The sequence below is a fragment of the Podarcis muralis genome, chromosome 17 (genome assembly GCF_964188315.1).
Source record: "Podarcis muralis chromosome 17, rPodMur119.hap1.1, whole genome shotgun sequence".
Lineage (NCBI taxonomy): Eukaryota > Metazoa > Chordata > Lepidosauria > Squamata > Lacertidae > Podarcis > Podarcis muralis.
In genome coordinates this window covers 18683991-18702259 of record NC_135671.1, presented here as the reverse complement: position 1 = coordinate 18702259, position 18269 = coordinate 18683991, and the positions used below count along the sequence as shown (strand labels likewise).

General features: G+C 43.0%; 1 long non-coding RNA gene across 1 annotated transcript; it reads right to left on the bottom strand.

Annotated features, from left to right (window-relative positions):
• Positions 1–3109: 3109 nt before the first annotated feature.
• Positions 3110–16287, bottom strand: LOC144326032 (uncharacterized). Its single transcript, XR_013391189.1, has 3 exons — positions 16013–16287; positions 14970–15037; positions 3110–3743 (listed from the first exon to the last, which is right to left on the bottom strand). It is a non-coding gene; the product is annotated as an uncharacterized LOC144326032 (long non-coding RNA).
• Positions 16288–18269: the final 1982 nt, after the last annotated feature.

Here is an 18269-nt window from a genome sequence, read left to right as displayed (position 1 = left end):
TAAAGGTGTAAGGCATTGATGTAAATTACCACCATAGAAGCAAGGAATCAAGAGGGTATAGAAAGGTGAATATTTTCAGGGTCTTCTGAATTCTAGAAGGGTCTGCCACTGGCCCCATTCCTGGGGTCCCTGAAAGTGTGCCTGGGTCTGTAAGCCGCCCCCCCCCCCCATTTAAATTACACAGAATGCCCTTGGCTTTGCACTACTCCAGGGAATTGTGGTAAATTTAAATGGCAGGTGGGTCCTAGCCATGATAGGTAAATAGCATGTCAGTCTATCATACATACCTGGAGCCAGCTCTGCCTTCAAGAATCACAATTTTACTTAGTGGGCAGTAAAACATTTACACCCAATTCTTAGCATTCCACAGTTACACTGCAAAAAAAAAAAAAAAAAAAAGAGGAATCTTTAACTTGCTCTGATGAGTCAGCACTCGGAGGAGTAATATAATAAAAGCCTAAATATAGTTGACAAGGAAGATAATCTTTGCACCGTTCAGGTGCTCGTCACCTGGGTATCAAGTCATTAAGTGGTCTCTTTTGTACATCACATGAATATTCAGTGAATTAATATCCATTTTTGAAGATCCTCAGCATATTCTCCTCCTTAAGGTTGTATGTCTTAACCATGATATAATCTGTATTTTTACCGAAACAGTGACTGCAGTAATTTTCTGAATTGTTAGTCTTAAACAAGACCTGTCAGAAACCTGTTATGTTTACAATGAATTTGTCGGGATTGCTCTAGCTAGAATTACTTTAGTGTACAAAACGCCTGCCTTGTAAAAAAAAATATTTTTTTTTTTAAAAAATACAGCATTTTCAAGTCAAATGTGCAATGGGGGAAAATACAAATGTACCTGTCAAGTTAACATAACCAGAGCATAGTACTTCCCACCTTTCAAATTATTTGTTCCTCTTCTGTTTTCCTCTTCACATTCACGTGGATATGCACACAGAAATGGATGGCAAGTACAAATTATCCCTATGGATATGTCTGTGGTTTCTTTCCAAGGCTACCATAAGTCCAGGTTTTCCAGGACATATCTGGGATTTGTCCGTCGGAAATAATGTCCGGGCAGAATTTCTGAAAATCACGAAGATGTCCATATGGCAACTCATATCGGAAGTGTTGAACTTAATGCAGAGAAGCCAATGGGTGGCAGAATTCCCATGGAAAAGAGAGGAGGAAGGGCAATGGAAAGTGAGTGCACAAACCTGTAGCCCACTCCAAATCAATTAACCATGATTAAGAAATGGGCAGCAGAATTTAATTCAATCTATTTTGTGCATGTGGCACTTCACAAAATATTGGATTGCCTTGTTGGCTGGAAGTAGATTGCTTTTGGGGTTGAAGCAAGTTTCATTTGAAAAAAAGCAATATAAGTTCAAGACCAATTTACAGATGTAGTATTAGCAACAATACTCCTCATTTCATTCAACAATGAATCACACCAATGGGGGGGGGTGAGATCATTGTGAAATGTCATCTTAAAGTGCTCTTTATGGCAACAAACACACAATAGTTTTCACCCACAATCCGGAATTAGCCTTTATCTTCTCTTCCAATTACTAATGCCACTCCTGATTAAGTTTCCCCATTTTAATTGGGTACATTTCTAACCTATGTTAGGGAGATTTAATTACATGACCTCTATTAATATATACATTTATCCCAGTAGGATTCTTATTGTGTGTGGTCTATGTATAATTAGTATTATTGATTGTCTCATAGAGGCAGTATTCCAAGGAAGGTTAAATTCATCAGTGCAACTCAATGGTGTCATGCAGAACTGGGAAATATACGGCAGGGTAGCGACCTTGAAGAAATGCCTGAAAGCTTAATTCTAATCACTGGTATTAAAATGGAAACACAAATCTGCTACGATGTACAAACTTTTCTTGTATCTGCAAAAATAATTCGCCGACATAAATTTATCTTATCATTGGTTGAAATTATAGTGGTACCTCGGGTTACATACACTTCAGGTTACATACGCTTTAGGTTGCAGACTCCGCTAACCCAGAAATAGTGCTTCAGGTTAAGAACTTTGCTTCAGGATGAGAACAGAAATCGTGCTCTGGCGGCGTGGCGGAAGCAGGAGGCCCCATTAGCTAAAGTGGTGCTTCAGGTTAAGAATGGACCTCCGGAGCGAATTAAGTACTTAACCTGAGGTACCACTGTAATATATTTTTATTATGTATATGTATTTGTGCACTAACCAGAGATTTAACCCCCAGCCCCGTGCAATATTCCCAATGCCTCTTGTTTCTGAGGATAATTTTCAGGAAGACTGAAGATTTGGAGGCTACAGGAAAAGAACCTGTATCCTTGAGTCACTCTCAACATTACAAAATGCGGGGAAAGAATTACAAGGGTTTTGTGCTTCCTGTTCCCATCCCATGCTTCCATTTCATCCTCAAAATAGAACTTTGGTGTCTATGCTTAAACTGGGCCAATTCATCCCCTGTGAAAGTGGAGGCTTTCAGTGACATTTGAAGAGTGGCAAATTCTAAGAATCGTCAGGGAGAGAGTAGTTGTACCCTTAAATATAAAGCGGATCAGGGTCTTTTCTATTTAAAACAAATGGGCATAAACAGACTCTGCCTCTCACCCCAGTCAATTTGTGACCTATGGGGCTGCACCGAAGGACAGAAAAAAAAAACAGCATACTCAGTTCTTCCCTTTATTCCTTTTCTGACCAGGGGATATGTGAACCACAAGCAGAAGAAAACCTGAGGGATTTGGTTCCTTCTCAGCAACACCAAAAAGCAGGCCCTGACAGTGGAACCTTGGTTCTTGAACCCAATCTGCTCCAGAAGACCGTTCAACTTCTGAAACATTCAAAAACCAAGGCACAAAGGGCTGTCAGCAAGTTCAATGGAGAAAAGTGAAAAACGTGCCTCAGAAGCTGTTCGATTTCCGAGGTGTGTTCAAAAACGGAAGCAATTACTTCCAGGTTTTCGGCGTTCGAAAACCGAAACGTTTGGTTTTCGAGACGCTCAGAAACCAAGGTTCCACTGTATTAGGATATGCTGCCTCATTAGATACAAGTTAAGCTCGGGCCTACTGAGTTTAAATAAAATTTAGGCCTTTGCCCACAGTCAGCTGCAAGGAAGTAGAAACATAGTGAATGGGAATAAGCTCCAAAAGGAATACATAACAAAGCCAACTCTTATTCTGTTGCTTTCAAAGCAGTATTTCCCATTCTGAAACTCCCAGTTGGGGATAGCAATAAACCAGGCATTTTCAATCATCTTCAGGTTAGATATTTGCCCACAAGTTGTGAGCCTCAGAGGGACTTTCTTGTTGTTGTTTGGGTCTTATTAAAATAAAATGTGAATGAAATTGGTTTGGCCAGCCTTTTTGTGGCTAGGGAAGAGCCAAAAACAATTTTGTACTGGACAGCTCTTGGAAACTCCCTTTCAGTGCAAAGACAGCGTGGAGATCCATTTCTCTCTAGCTATGAGAAATATTGACAGTGTCCAAGAAAATGGAATTAAGTCACCAGTGTTGAAATCCCTTGCTTGTTTTTAACAATTTTTTTTTATCTTATCACCACATGTAAATACAACAACTCCAAAATAAAATTTAAGACTGGCTGGATTTCAGCCCCTCATGTCCATCAGCTTTTCAGCCAGGAAGGAAAGTGCTTTGATGGTGTTCAGAGTGTGCAACTGCAGCATCTTCCTCTGCAAGAAAGTCAAGGTGGAAGGGAAAACGTCTCGGCAGACTTGCGTTCCCTGCAAATGAGACAAGAAGTATTTTGCAATGGCTTGTGTTCAATCTTTGGGATGCAATTGCATTTTGAAGTTTGAAGCACTCAAAAGGTGGAGTTAAGTTCTGCACATTGCACAGTCAAGAAAGATAAAATGCATTTGAGAGTTCTTTAAACACACACACACACACACACACACACACACACACACACACACGTTTTGGTTGTATCAAACATTAGTCCTACTTCAATTAATCCCACTGGGTGAAATTCAGCTAGCTAGTCCTGCTAGTGAAAGTCCACACAAGGACGTCCCCTTAGTGCAATGAGTCTTCCCCCCCCCCCCACTTCTCCTTTTGTTGCTCCATGCCCCCCCCCCCCAATTAGCTGGCAGGTTGAGACAACCCCTTGAATAGTGAATGAGAGGGAGGAGGGGGGATTGTTCCATCTTACAAGATGAAAAGCTTGCGCTGGCATGATGGAACAATCACCATAGTGCAACGTTCAATTCCTCCCACTGAAAATAATGGACATGAGTGACTTAGATTCATTAAGGTATCTGAAGAAGTGTGCATGCACACGAAAGCTCATACCAATAATAAACTTATTTCTCTAAGGTGCTACTGGAAGGATTTTTAAAATGTTGTTCCGACTACGGCAGACCAACACGGCTACCTACCTGTAATTAGATTCATTAATTTTAGTGGGTCTATCCTGACTATAACTTCGTTGGACTGGGATAACCTGACCACTGCGATCCATGCACTGCTAACCTGTAGGCTTGGATCACGCCAATGTCCTTTATGTGGGGCTGCCCTTAGGGTTCATCTGGAAGCTGCAGCTCATGCAAAATGTGGCGGCTCGAATACCAACAAGTTACCCGTCAGTTGAAAAAAAAATTGCACTGGCTGCCAATTAGCTACTAGGCTAAGTTCAAGGTGCTGGTTGGGGGTGAACAAAGCTCTATTCACCTCAGGACCAGGATACCTGAAAGATTGTCTCTTCACTGTGCTCTGCTGATGGGGGCCTCCAGCAGATACCTTCTTATCAGAAGGTCCATTCTGCACAATGTAGCAACTGGGTGTTCAGTGTTGTGGCGCCTTTGGAATTTAATTCCTTTGAATATTAGGCGGGCACTATTCTGCCGCCTTCTGGGCTCCTACTGAAGACCTTTCTCTTCAAGCAAGCCTCTTAAACTGAGATCTTTCCCAGTCAGTATCTGTGACTGGAATTACTTGTTGTTAGCCACCCTGAGCTCCTTTGGGAAGGTTCAAATTTTATGTAACAACAACAGCAGCTTCTCTCAGCATATCTGACCATTGCCAAGATGGCTGGGGCTAGTGGGAACTGGAATGTGTAAGAGTAAATCTCTTTTATGACCTGGGCTAGAAGAAACATGGAGTGAAGGGGGTGCAGCCAGACAAAGTTGAACAACATCTGAAGGACACCATGTTAGGTATAGACATCCATATGGAGATCTGATCTCTAGACTGTATATGGACCAAATTCCCCTGAAACAAACTAGCATATTTTTTTCACCATCCCTCAGAATTGGATCAAACTGTGTTAAAAATAATAATCTATTTGTTGGAACCCTCTGCAGATGTGGTAAAGGTCTTGGTACTGGTTCAAAATTTCTGACATATTTTCATCTGTATTGAATCTGTGGTTGCCTTGCTAATTAGTCTGGGTCGGATACAGTGAATACCGTATCTCACCAATTCCTTCCCCTATTTTCTCATTTACTAGGAAGTGAGGAAGCAAAGCATTTCAAGACTATTAATCATTGGAGTGGAAGAAGTTTGAAACAGAGAAGAAACAGTTTCTGGAAGACGTAGACAAGACTGAATATCTGAAATGGTTGAGATCAGCAGTGGGCCATCTAACAATGAAAAGACTAAGACGAAGAAGATAATCATATATATTCCCAGTACTACAGGCCAGAAGCTCTCAGAGGGCCTAAGCAAATATAGAATGTGTGATCTATGTGTGATATTGTGAAGGATCTGCTACAACTATTGATTACTTACTAATTTCTGTTCTGCTTTAATCAGTTTGGAAAGTCAACCATATGGATAGGGGCACTGAGTTTCAAGAATCAGTGTGAAGAAGCTGGGCAGGGATTTGCATTGTGCTCAGGTGTATTTTCATTGCTGTCAGGAGGAACCCAGCAGTAAATCACACAGAACAGGTGAAGTTAACTCTTTATTGGACCAGGATCTGTACAGGGTATGAGCACAGCAACTCTTCTTTGGTAGGTCTTGTCTCTATGAGGCAGTTGTAAGACTCAAGGTCCTTGCCTTCCCACAACTGCCTAAGAGTGGATCTAGACACAGGAAAAACCCCGCTATAAATAAGTCAGAAATTAGATTGTTATAACAAAAGAGAAAAAATATCTCTATGAAAAACCGCATTTTAAAATTTCCTGCTCTCTGGCACCATCTGGTGTTGCATGTTTATAGCGCATTCAAATCTTTACAACTGAAGCTGAGTCCTAAGTCTCCTCCTCTCCCAGGTTCCCCCCCCCCCAAGCAATCTGAGACTGTGCCTGCATGTCTGCCTTTGCTTTTAATCAATTTGACTTTGAGGGCAGGATGTTTGGATCTCAGGAAGCAGCCTGGTTCAGGCCAGTGATGTAGGCATGCCTCAGAAATAAGCGTTACTGTATATATGCTATAAGAGCTAACGTAATGTGGTTGAAGCTATAGCCTTAGACTCAAACTGCCAAACTGAGGACAATAAGTCATGGGAGAGAATTTCAGATCAGTTCACCTTTTAATGCACTCCCCCCTCTCCACAATTCCATACCCTCCAACATTTCTCTGATGAAAATAAGGACATCCTCATCCATTATGATAATAATAATTTTACTATTTACTATTTATACCCAGCCCATCTGACTGAGTTGTCCCAACCACTCTGGGCAGCTTCCAACATATAAAAAAATTATAATAAAACTATACAGGGCTGCCTTCAGGTGTCTTAAAAGGTTTCTAGTTACTTATCTCCTGGACTCGAGGGTCCATAACCTCCAACATTTTGCGAATGAAGGTAGGGACATCCTAACATACCGGCCAATATTTCTCTGATGAAAATAGGGACAGCCTAAGGAAAAGCAGGACATTCTGGGATCATATAGAAAACTGGGAAACACTCTGAAAATCCGGGACTGTTCCTGGAAAATAGGGAAAACTGGAGAGTCTGCAATTCACACATCTCAAAACCCTTCTCAGATATGTGAACCATCCATCAAAATGCACACTTCTCGAAATTTTGCAATGCAATTTTCCAGCCAAATAATGTTTACAGAAATGTGTGTATTGGGGAATGGGTGCACAAAAATGCATATATTCATGAAAACGGCATACAAAATGCATTACAGTAGTGAAAATAGCATACAGAAATGCATTAGGATATGGGAAAACGATTGCAAAAATTATATTATATTTGGGGAAAACTGCAATATTAGGGGATATTCACATGAAAAATTTCATGGGGGCTTTAAAAAAAAAGATGCCAAAATGTGGAGAATGGAACTTAATCTTGGAAACAGAGAAACATAACACTGACCAATTTTTAACAGTAAAAACCCCCCCAACTGCTTTCTGCATTTTGGGAGCAGTTGGCACAGTACAATGTGGAAACTGAACAAGGGCCTGCCACTTATTGTCACGTACTTCTTTTAAATGTACAGTCTTAAATTTTAAATGCCGGAGTCCTTTGAGAACATCTAAACTAGAGGACTCTTTGTGAATCCACATTACCTTGAAGCTCTTATTTATGTTCCAGCAAAGAGTTATGTAACCTTACTGATTTCGGCTGCCACTTTCATTAATGCACTAATCTGAAATGCCATTATTTATTTCCTTTTGGCTTCTTCCCAGTTGAAACTATGACTCTAGTTCTATATATCTTCGCTAACAGGAAATTCTGGCTTTAGAATTTATACATCCTGTTTGCATTCCTTTACTTTGTCCATATCTCTTCTGTTTGCTTATAGAATATACCTTGTTTCTTGCCGCTGCCTCCCCCCTCCAATCATTCTATAAAATGTGATGAACAAACACCAGGTGTTGATGGAATTCCATGGACTGTGGAAGGACAAAAGTAAATTCTTAATGATGTAAAAGTAACACAAAGCATTTTTGCAGGAAACATGACGTGCAACGCTAGCAAGGCCCATTGTACAAAATGTACAGAATTAAAGCCACATTTTCCTTTGGTTAGGAGCCAAGAAGAAATGTTCAGTACTGTAAAAACTTTAATATTGCCTTCCATTGTCTCAATAAATATGAAGTCAGACCCTGTTAGAGGAGGAGAGTTGCTCTCTTTCATCTAATATTTCTGAATAACTCATAGTTGGAGGCTTATCCGGACTATAAAAAGGAAGAAAAGAGTTCAGAAGATTTATATATACTGATATCTACTTTCACATTTTTTTTCCAGAAAAGAGTAAGAAACCCATCTTATTTTGAATGAAAGTATGTAAATGAAAATATCAAATGCTGTGGAACAGTGCTCATGTAATAATGTAGTCATTATTATAAGATGGGTTTATGAAGCAATTCTATATCCTCCCACCATGCTGACGAAGAATTCTACAAACAGTAGCCAATATCCAGAATCACTGTTCAGTGTTGGATATCATATTTGCTGAATACACAAAGCTTCACAGCTCGTCTTTCATCGTATAAAGTTTGGTACCTCGCTTCATTTAAAGATTTTCAGAGACTTTGAGACTAAAGATTTCATTTTGAACTTGTTATGGTTTGAAGGAATTCTACAAAGATTGTCTATTACGTCTATTACGCAGACCCTCGAAGTAAGCAGTCATAGCATGTTACAACTAAAGGTCATATATTGTCAAGTATGGGAGTTCTCCTCTCCCTTCCGGCCTCTCGCTTCCGGTGGCTCACCAATAAGAATTAATGAGCATTGGGTAGATTTATAGTCCTTTTATTACATCATTCTGTTACAAGCACAAAAAGGCAACCCTCTGCAAGGATATCAGTTGCCTACTCTGACTCCTCCCCAATTCCACAGCAAGAAGCATGCCAACCGGAAGTTCTTTCCCCCTCCCTGCCTATCCTTTGTTCTCTGACATGCTTAGACCTCCGAGTTCGGGGGAAGGGAGGGGATCCCCCCCCCCACTCTCGATTGATGTATCGCCCAGCTGCTCCCTCCCTTCTGGTTGCTTAACTACTATCTCATAGCTGGGTAGTTCCTCTCTCAACTGTGCAGCTTCTGTGTCTGCCTGTCTCTCTGCTTCTGGAAATGCTGGAAGCAGGGGGGCATGAATATTCTGTTAGGAACTGATCTTCCTATGATTACATTCCCCAATCTTCCGATCCAGCCCATCCCCTGACATATATGATCCCTTCAACCCACCCAAGGCAAAGCAGTATTATCTCTTGCAACCTGCACCATTGATCAGAGTCAGGGCAGATACTGCACTGCACATGAATGACAAGGATGCAAGACTCCATGTAGTGAAATCCCCCTCCAACTACAGAGTCTCAAGTCATGGAACGTTGCTTTCAGATGCTATTTCCAGAGCCCACTGCATGACGCTGACATAGCATGATGACAAAAAGAAGCACGACTCCTTAGAAATCTTCAAAAGGTGTGGGTTGTTCAAATGATGAAATACCTATGCTGCAGTGTGTTTGGAATATATTGGTTGTATACCAAACAGCTCAGGGTAGAAACTCATACAAGGGAGAAAGTCCAGTTGAACACAATCAGGACGTTAGTGTGGAATAACGCACATTGAAGGAAAGATCAAACGGAGGCTTCCTTTGCCCAGACACTAACCTTTTAGCAAGAGACCCTTTAAAACCAAAAAGAACTGGGGGGGGGGGATTAAAAGGTTCTTCATAAGGAACATGATATATTTACAGTAGGATGTGAATGTTTGAGGCCATAAGGTTGTAATAGGGCCAAGCGGGGGAGACCACTTCTCCCTCGTCACTGCTATAATATTTCAAACGGTGGATTATAATTTTTGGATGGTGTTCAAAATGTACAAAATTCAAAGACTGATGACATAAGTCCTCTTCATCTACAGTTTCACTTAATAGGTCCTGGCTGAATTACCTCTCTCTCTCTCTCTCTTTTATAACTATATTATTTGCCTTCTTATTACTGTGCTTGGTAGTCAGTTCATTTGTAGAAAACCTATCCCATTAGCAGTTTCATGACTTTATTACCAAGCTATTGTACTTTGCTGAGGTTTTAAATTTTATATATGAAAAAATATATTGGAACACTCATTGTTTGAAGCTTTTAATCAACCTCATTCATGTGCACGGGGGACGGGGGGACGGGGACGACACCCTTGCAAAGTGCTCAGTGTTCCAATTGCTTCCTTGAGTGCCGTGAAATAAAAGACTAGCATTTAAAGGCACATGGTCCCATTTGCAGACATAGTACAGGTTAACCCTTTTGCACGGTGGTTCGTAGACTCCATCACTCAGCCAAAAACCCTTGCCCATGAAAGAATATTAAAAGAAAGATATTAGAAATCCCACTACTGTTATTACAAGTGATTCAAGAGCTACTCCTGCTTGTAATTAGCTAAGAGCAGCTTGGGTTCAGGATAGCGTTAAGGACAACCTGAAGCCTTATATCCCAGCTCAATCACTAAGAGCATCTAGAGAAGGTCTGTTACTTGTCCCCCCATATTACAGAAGCCCAGCCACTGAATAGCTCAGTTGATAAGAGAATGGTGTTGATGATGCCAAGGTTGCAGGTTCAATCCCCACATGCATTGCGAGCGCTCCAGTTGGAGAACAGTCTTTACCAAAGGTGTCATGGGCTATGAAGACGCTCAAACTCGGGATGAAAGGGAGAAGAGTGCAAAGAGGAAGGCACACTTGGCAAACCCTCATCATGATCAACTCCCACCCGGATACCTATGTCCCCACTGTGGAAGGACGTGTGGATCCAGAATTGGCCTCCACAGTCACCTACGGATTCACTGTTAAAACTGTGTTTATGGAAGACAATCTTACTCGGCTACGAGTGATCGCCAAAGAAGAAGCAGCAGCATTGCAGGGGATCAGACTAGATGATCCTCAGGGTCCCTTCAGTTCTACAATTCCATGACTCGATGATTCTATAACTAGCTCAACCAGAAGCCAGACCTTTAGAGTTGCCAGTGCCATCTTGCAGAGCACTCTTCCCACAGAGATTTGGCAGGCATGATTGCTTGTGACTTTATGTCAACTCTTGAAGACATTTTGCATGCCAACAGGCCTCTGCAGTAGTTTGATAGTCCTATGAGTGGCCAGTCATTTTAATAATTGTTTTATATGATTTTTTTATTTATACCCCACCCTCCCCGGCCAAGATCGGGCACAGGGCCGCTAACATCAAATATCAAATACATTAAAACACAATCAAACAATTGACTAAAATACAGCTTAAAAATTAGAATCAGGATAAAATTAAATGACTGCCCACAAATTAAAACCATAGGGGTCGGGAACCTCAAGTATTCATGAGGGCCAGCTATCCATGTTGGTCCCACATGAGCCAATAAAAGAGCCAAAGAGGTAACTTACAGGGTCCCATAGAGGGGGGTCAAACAGGGCCCAGACTGAAGGCCAGGCAGAACAGCCAGTGTGGTGTAGTGGTTAAGAGTGGTAGTCTCGTAATTTGGTGAACCGGGTTCGCTTCCCCGCTCCTCCACATGCAGCTGCTGGGTGGCCTTGGGCCAGTCACACTTCTCTGAAGTCTCTCAGCCTCACTCACCTCACAGAGTGTTTGTTGTGGGGGAGGAAGGGAAAGGAGAATGTTAGTCGCTTTGATACTCCTTAGGGTAGTGATAAAGTGGGATATCAAATCCAAACTCTTCTTCTTCTTCTTGCAGGCCCTGCGGAAGAATGTCAAGTCCTGCAGGGCCCTGGTCTCCTGCAGTAATGCGTTCCACCAGGCATAGCAAATGTCATTTTAATACCTTGATTTTCATGGAAGGCATCATGTTGCAAACTAACAAAATGCTGAACAGGCAACTTAAAGAAGGGCCTCGTTTTATCTGGCCAACAAAATGAAAGCTGGAAGTCCCCAAGAAGTGATGGGCATGAAGCTTAGGAAATACACTGGCCGCTTGCAGTGATAGGTAAAGGTAAAGGGACCCCTGACCATTAGGTCCAGTCATGGCCGACTCTGGGGTTGCGGTGCTCATCTCGCTTTATTGGCCAAGGGAGATGGCGTACAGCTTCTGGGTCATGTGGCCAGTATGACTAAGCCGCTTCTGGCGAACCAGAGCAGCACACAGAAACGCCGTTTACCTTCCCGCCAGAGCGGTACCTATTTATCTACTTACACTTTGACGTCCTTTCGAACTGCTAGGTTGGCAGGAGCAGGGACTGAGCAACGGGAGCTCACCCCGTCGGGGGATTCGAACCGCCGACCTTCCAGTCGGCAAGTCCTAGGCTCTGTGGTTTAACCCACAGCGCCACCCGTGTCCCTGCAGTGATAGATTCCCTACTAATATTTGTTATGCATTCCTGTCAGTATGGATCCTTATCTAACCAAAATGGCAGCACCCATGCACACAGGAGAAGCATTAGCAGGTTCGGGAGAAACTGGAGGTTTGCAGAAGCGCGTGCGCGCACACACACACACACACACACACACACAAAATCATTAAAATCAAAATTCAGGTGGGAAAATAGCTCAGTGAGGACTGGGCACCCCGAGTGGTCATAGGACGCTGATTGTTCAGAAGTGGGTATGAAAAGGGGGCAAAGGGTAGAATGGAATGTTCTAGGAGGCTAGCTGCAATGCTGAACACGAGCCCTCTGTGCTGCAACATTCTGCTGCAGGTACTACTTGTCTAGTACAATTGCTATAATTACACATATATACCTGCCCTTTCCCCTTGCCTTCCCCCCCCCCACTCCACCCGCCATGTGAGTGCCACTGAGCCGAGCGTAAGGGAGAATGAGAATCTCTCTGGCTGCAAACATGAGTGGCACATCTTGTTTCTGCCTCTGAAAGGAATGCAAATTCTTGGCATTGCTGGTGCCTGCCTTCTTTCTTATCAGGAGGTGGTATGCTATGATGGCTGAACTGGTGACATGGCACGGTGAAGACGGAGGCTTGAGTTGGGGAGAGGCTCTTTTCCCAGGCCCTGGGCTAAGGGAGGTGGACGTTCCCAAAGAGCAGTTTGGTTGGGGGGAGGCTGGGTGGGACGATGGGGGCACATTAAGAAGCAGATGCTCTCCGTCTCCTGAGCAAAGCTGCTATAATCAGCATACGACATTCTGCTAGACAATCCGCGGCTCTGCTGGAGGAGTGGGGGGCGGAGGGGAGCCTTTTAGTTCAGTGCATAAATGTAAGAGGATTGTCAGACTGGGTTTGCAGTAGTCTATCAGGCTAAAAATATCCTCCAAGTTTAAAGCAAAGCATTGTTTAGGCCTTAATGAAGGCAACAGAATTTTAACAACAGAAGTTCTGTTCATCCGTTCCACACACCCCTCCCAGCCGCCACCTCCCTCCCTCGTGCTCTCCCAACCACCACATTCAGTTCCTCTACCCCCGCACCTGCTTCCAGTTTTGGCTTCTTGGCAATGATGCTTAGAGAGACATCAGCTGGCAGCTTCGAACAGCTAAAAGCTCCCCTGCAATGCAGCGTTGCAAGTGCCAGCCTTTAATTCACTGGCACATGCCAGCTTAACCCAAGGACTTTCTCCCTATCTCTTAGCATTGCTCAGGTTCGCCTTCCGAAATGGCAGCAAGGGGTGGCTTATCTTAAGACCTGGCCATATCTGTTCACCAGTGCCGGTGGCAGTACGGCTGCTGCTGCTGCCGCCGCTGTTGTTGCCTCATCCCGATGACATTACAGGGTACATAAAACCAGAATGCCGTTTCTTCTTGATTGCTATTGGATGGCAAAGGGGTTTGCTCTTTCGCTCAGCAGATGGTGGGATAAGTGACGCTTTCTGCATTCAAGGCACTTCTTTTCTATCTCGGCTCTTTGGGAGCTGGGCAGCACTCACAATGCTAAAGGGGAATACTTAGGGAACAGATTTGTTGTGCTCGGAAGCATTTAAGCGGGGTTTTCAGACATGCTATGTAGTCGTTCTTAAAATGGAATTTTCACATTGGGAGCTCTTTCAAACATCAGGTGTGAGGTCACAGTGCTGGTGTACTGTGCACCCTAGGCTAATAATAATAATAATAATAATAATAATAATAATAATTTATTTATACCCTACCCATCAGAAGAACCATGGGAGATGCTTCTGTCCAGACAAGGGCCACAGCACTCCCCAGGTGCAATCCATTGGGGCAGTTACCCCTTGATGTAGCTCAGGGAATCTTTCATTTCCATTTGACCCCAAAACACAAGTTCTTCTGGCTGGTGGGCCGGAAGGGGTGGGGTCTACCCAATGCCTATGCCAAACCTCTAACACCTGTTGTCAATAAAGTCATACTGTCAGTAAAGATTAGGGGGGAATGCCTTGCCACACAGTGCTTCATGAATTTGGGCTGCTAGGTAGAGCTTTAAAATGGAGCCCATCCAAGCCGTCGAGACTGTGGCATTCATCGCCAGTATGTACTGCAAGTGTGCGCCTTCCATACTGCTGTTGGCAACTTTGGTTCTCTCCTCTCGTACATTAAGGTAATTCTTCGGGGATCTTTCAATGGACACATGATGAAGTGCAAATGGTGCCACAAACAAATAAATGGGTGGCAGCAGGCTGTAGGTTCACAAGACAGAGGAAAAGCTATTTGCATCTCCCTCTCAGGCACTGGAGTTTATATGCATGGTGTTACACACCAGTGGGCATGCATCCTGTCCTCCTGCGTTGTTAATGATCTACCATCTGGGGAGCTGATTTAGATTGCAATTTTCACAAGCTCCGCGAGGAGAGCAGCTCCGTAAATCTCAAGACTTTGACCCAGCCTACAGATACAGGCTCAGAGTAAAAGACTCAGGACTCTGAGCATAGTTGAGAGCATTCAGACATTTTAGGAATTCAGAAAGTTTGTAAAAACAAAATGAACACGGGCCTGAAATCTGCCTGCATTTCAGAATAGCAGGCGGCTTGCTGAGCACAATTCCAGCTATCTCAATGTACTGAGCAGCCAATTCATGCCGTCATTCCTATACAACCACATTTTATCTCTTGTTCTGCAGCCTCTCTCGTCATGCTAGTCAAATAAAACCAGTGCAAGGATGACATCATCAGGCTTCACAGCCAATCCCGACCCTCATCAGACGAACACAGATCCTTACCTATTTTGCTTATGCATTTCTCCTGTAGTTCTTTCAGTGGAATATGTTAGTGTTAATTGTTTTGTTATCTGTAAGGGGGAAAATATATTAAAACCTGGCAGAAGAAGATTCCCACCCTCATCTCAGACCAATCTGCACGCACAGAGACCAAAATCAATGAAGGAAGCCGTGCCTTTCTTTTGTAACCCACCTTCTTTAAAAGTTTGTGTGGTATTAAAATGTGTAAGAGGCAGAAATCTGACAACCACAACATTTTGAAAATTACAAGGCTAGCTCAGCTTGTCAGTTGCTTGCTGACAGGCACTTTGTTGGGTTTTGTTTTTTGAGTCACTCGACTCCTGTCAGACAAAAAGCCCATCATTCTTTTCAGTGTGTGTTAATTATACCTGCATTTATTCATTTATTTTAGTGAGAGCTTTCCTTTTAGTGAGAGACACCACGTCCCTATTTTCATTGAAGAAATGTTGGAGGGTATGATACAGATGAGCAGGGAATGGAAACATTCTGGGATCAAATCAGAAACTAGAACGCCATCTGTAAATCCAGGACTGTCCCTGGAAAATAGGGATGCTTGGAGGGTCTGCTACATGCTATTTGAGAAATATATAGGTGGAAATAGTCATGGTGAAAACTATGCACCATCTTTCACCAAGAGACAGCTCATATATAACCAGATTGCAGAACCCATTTCCCATGTTGTTGGTTCTCCCCTAGAGATAAATCCTGGGTGGTGTTTTTCTGTTTTATTTTTTGCATAATTTCAGATGATGGTGTGCTCTCTTTTTTGAAAAAAGTAAATGAACGGATAGGCAGCCCTTAATTATGCTCTTGAGCTAACCCAGAAAATATATATATATAAATTAGACCCATTTGCCATTTGTATTATCTGGAAAGTCAGGATGGTATGGCAAGCCCTTAGTCCTATATCATTCAGCTGTAAGAGAGAGCAGATCAGCCCGAGACAATGCAGTCTTTCTGAGTAACATATTGATTTCCCAAAGTGCTTTGGAGAAAGAGGGAATCCATAATAACTTAGCACTTACCGCACGCAGCATTTTACATCTCCAAGGCACGGCACAAATAGATGGCATTTAAAGATATAAAAATGAGCAGAGCTGCTCTCAGTATATAAATGTGTGCTTAAAGCGAGCTTGCATTACTATATAGCCTTGCGTAGAGAAGTCGGGAGGTTATTGAGGAAGGACGGTAATGAATGTCGGGGTTTTCAAACATGCAGGAAACAAGTGCAGTTCACAATATCCACACAAATCAGAAGTTATACAGCCATTGTTCTGGAAACCAAACAGCAGTAAACCTCTTTAACCTGTAGTAAAGCATAGCAAAAGAAAGAAAAAGAATCTGTAAAACCGTGATGTAGGACCATGCACTAGGCTTTGGCCAAAATCCTATTAGACTTTATATATTTCAGATTCCAAGCATTCCACCATGGTGTCAGACAGTATATATATTTTAATTTCCTTCCATAAAACCTGGTACAAGAGTAAAGGCAGAGTTCCCCCTGACTCAGTGAACTATCTCTGAACTCCCCCTGCAAGGCAGGGTATTTCTGTAGACTCTCATTCTCACACCTCCTTGGGAGAGCAGCTCTTTCTTAGAAGGGAGAAGAAAGGCAGAATGTTGCTGTGCTCTTTGTCAGCCCAGAGAAAACCATATGGCTTGTGCTGTGTACACTGTCTTCAACACCTATCCCAAAGGATCCACATTTCTCCCTGCAGTGGAGCCTTGGGTATTTCTTGGAGGAAATGTGCACTCATAAACACATCCTTGATTGGACAGCAACATCTGCATCGGCTGCCCGTTTGCTTCCAGGCACAATTCAAAGTGTTGGTGATCGCCTTTAAAGTCTTTGGGGCCAATGGTATCTAACACCAAGTAAACTTGTTAAGATGTATAAGACTGAATCAGATAAGTGTTGGAGATGCAATGAGACTGAGGGTATGTTCTATCATATGTGGCAGACCTGTAAAATGGTAAAAGAGTATTGGGAAATAATTCATAATGAATTGGAAAAAAGTACTTTTCAAAAAAACAACAACCAGAATCCGTTTTGTTGGGGATAATCAGATAGAAATTCCCAGTTGTCAGAAAAGTTTATTTACGTATGCCACTACTGTGGCTCGTGTTTTGTTAGCCCAAAAATGGAAAACAAGCAAAGTCACAACCAAAAAAGAATTGCAACTTAAACTGATGGAATATGCGCAGCTTGCAGACCTAACATATAGAACAGGGATCGGCAACCTAAGGCCTATGGGCCACAAGCGACCCAATGGGGCCGTTTAACCAGCGCACAAGCCGCCCCTGAACTGAGCCGCCTGCTTGGTGAGTCCCCGCAAGAAAGGGAACGCCTTATATTCGTGTATTTTTTCTTTCCCCCCTCCAATTTTAAAGGTGCAGCTTATATTCAGGTGCAGCTTATATTCGGTCCAATATGGTAGTTGTTTTATATCTTGATTTTATTCTGTGAACCGCCCTGAGACCCCCAGGTATAGGGTGGTATACAAATTCAATAATTAACAATGATTTCCTTGACATCGGAAGGGACGGCATTCCACAGGGCAGGCGCCACCACCGAGAAGGCCCCCTGCCTGGTTCCCTTTAACTTCGCTTCTCACAGTGAGGGAACCGCCAGAAGGCCCTCGGAGCTGGACCTCAGTGTCCGGGCAGAATGATGGGGGTGGAGATGCTCCTTCAGGTATACAGGGCAGAGGCCGTATACCACTTTCTCATGGGTCATGTTATTGCTTCTGAAGACCAAATGCAAATACTGTCAGAGAAGAGACAGGTACAGCGGAAGGAGAGAGAGAATTCCTAAGGGAGGGGGGAGAAGCAGTTAGCCACAGGAATTCAACCTTTGTACACAGAAAAACGGAGAAACACAGAGAGCAGGAATTCAGTTGCAAAGTTAAGATAGTGACACAGACACAGAAATATGGGGGGGTGCAATCCCTCTGATCTTGTAGACTCACAAGATTATCCAAGAAGCACGAAACGGACAGGAAGAGAGGGTGGCGTTTTTCCTGTTGGGGGGAAGGGGGCGGAGCTTAGTTCCGGCAACTGTGTCATCGGAGGAAGACTGAAATTAGCGGAGTTCCAACCGGGGCTTTTTGTTGAACCAATAAATCTTAGATAATTAACTGCTGGCGGCGTCTTGTGTGTGTGGGAAAGACCCAAGCCTTACAGATACCATGCCTGGAGTTTTTAAAGTGATCTGATAGTAGATTGCAATATTCTGCAGTGGCCTCCATGAAACCTCATTTTAGCACATGGTTAGAATCTCAA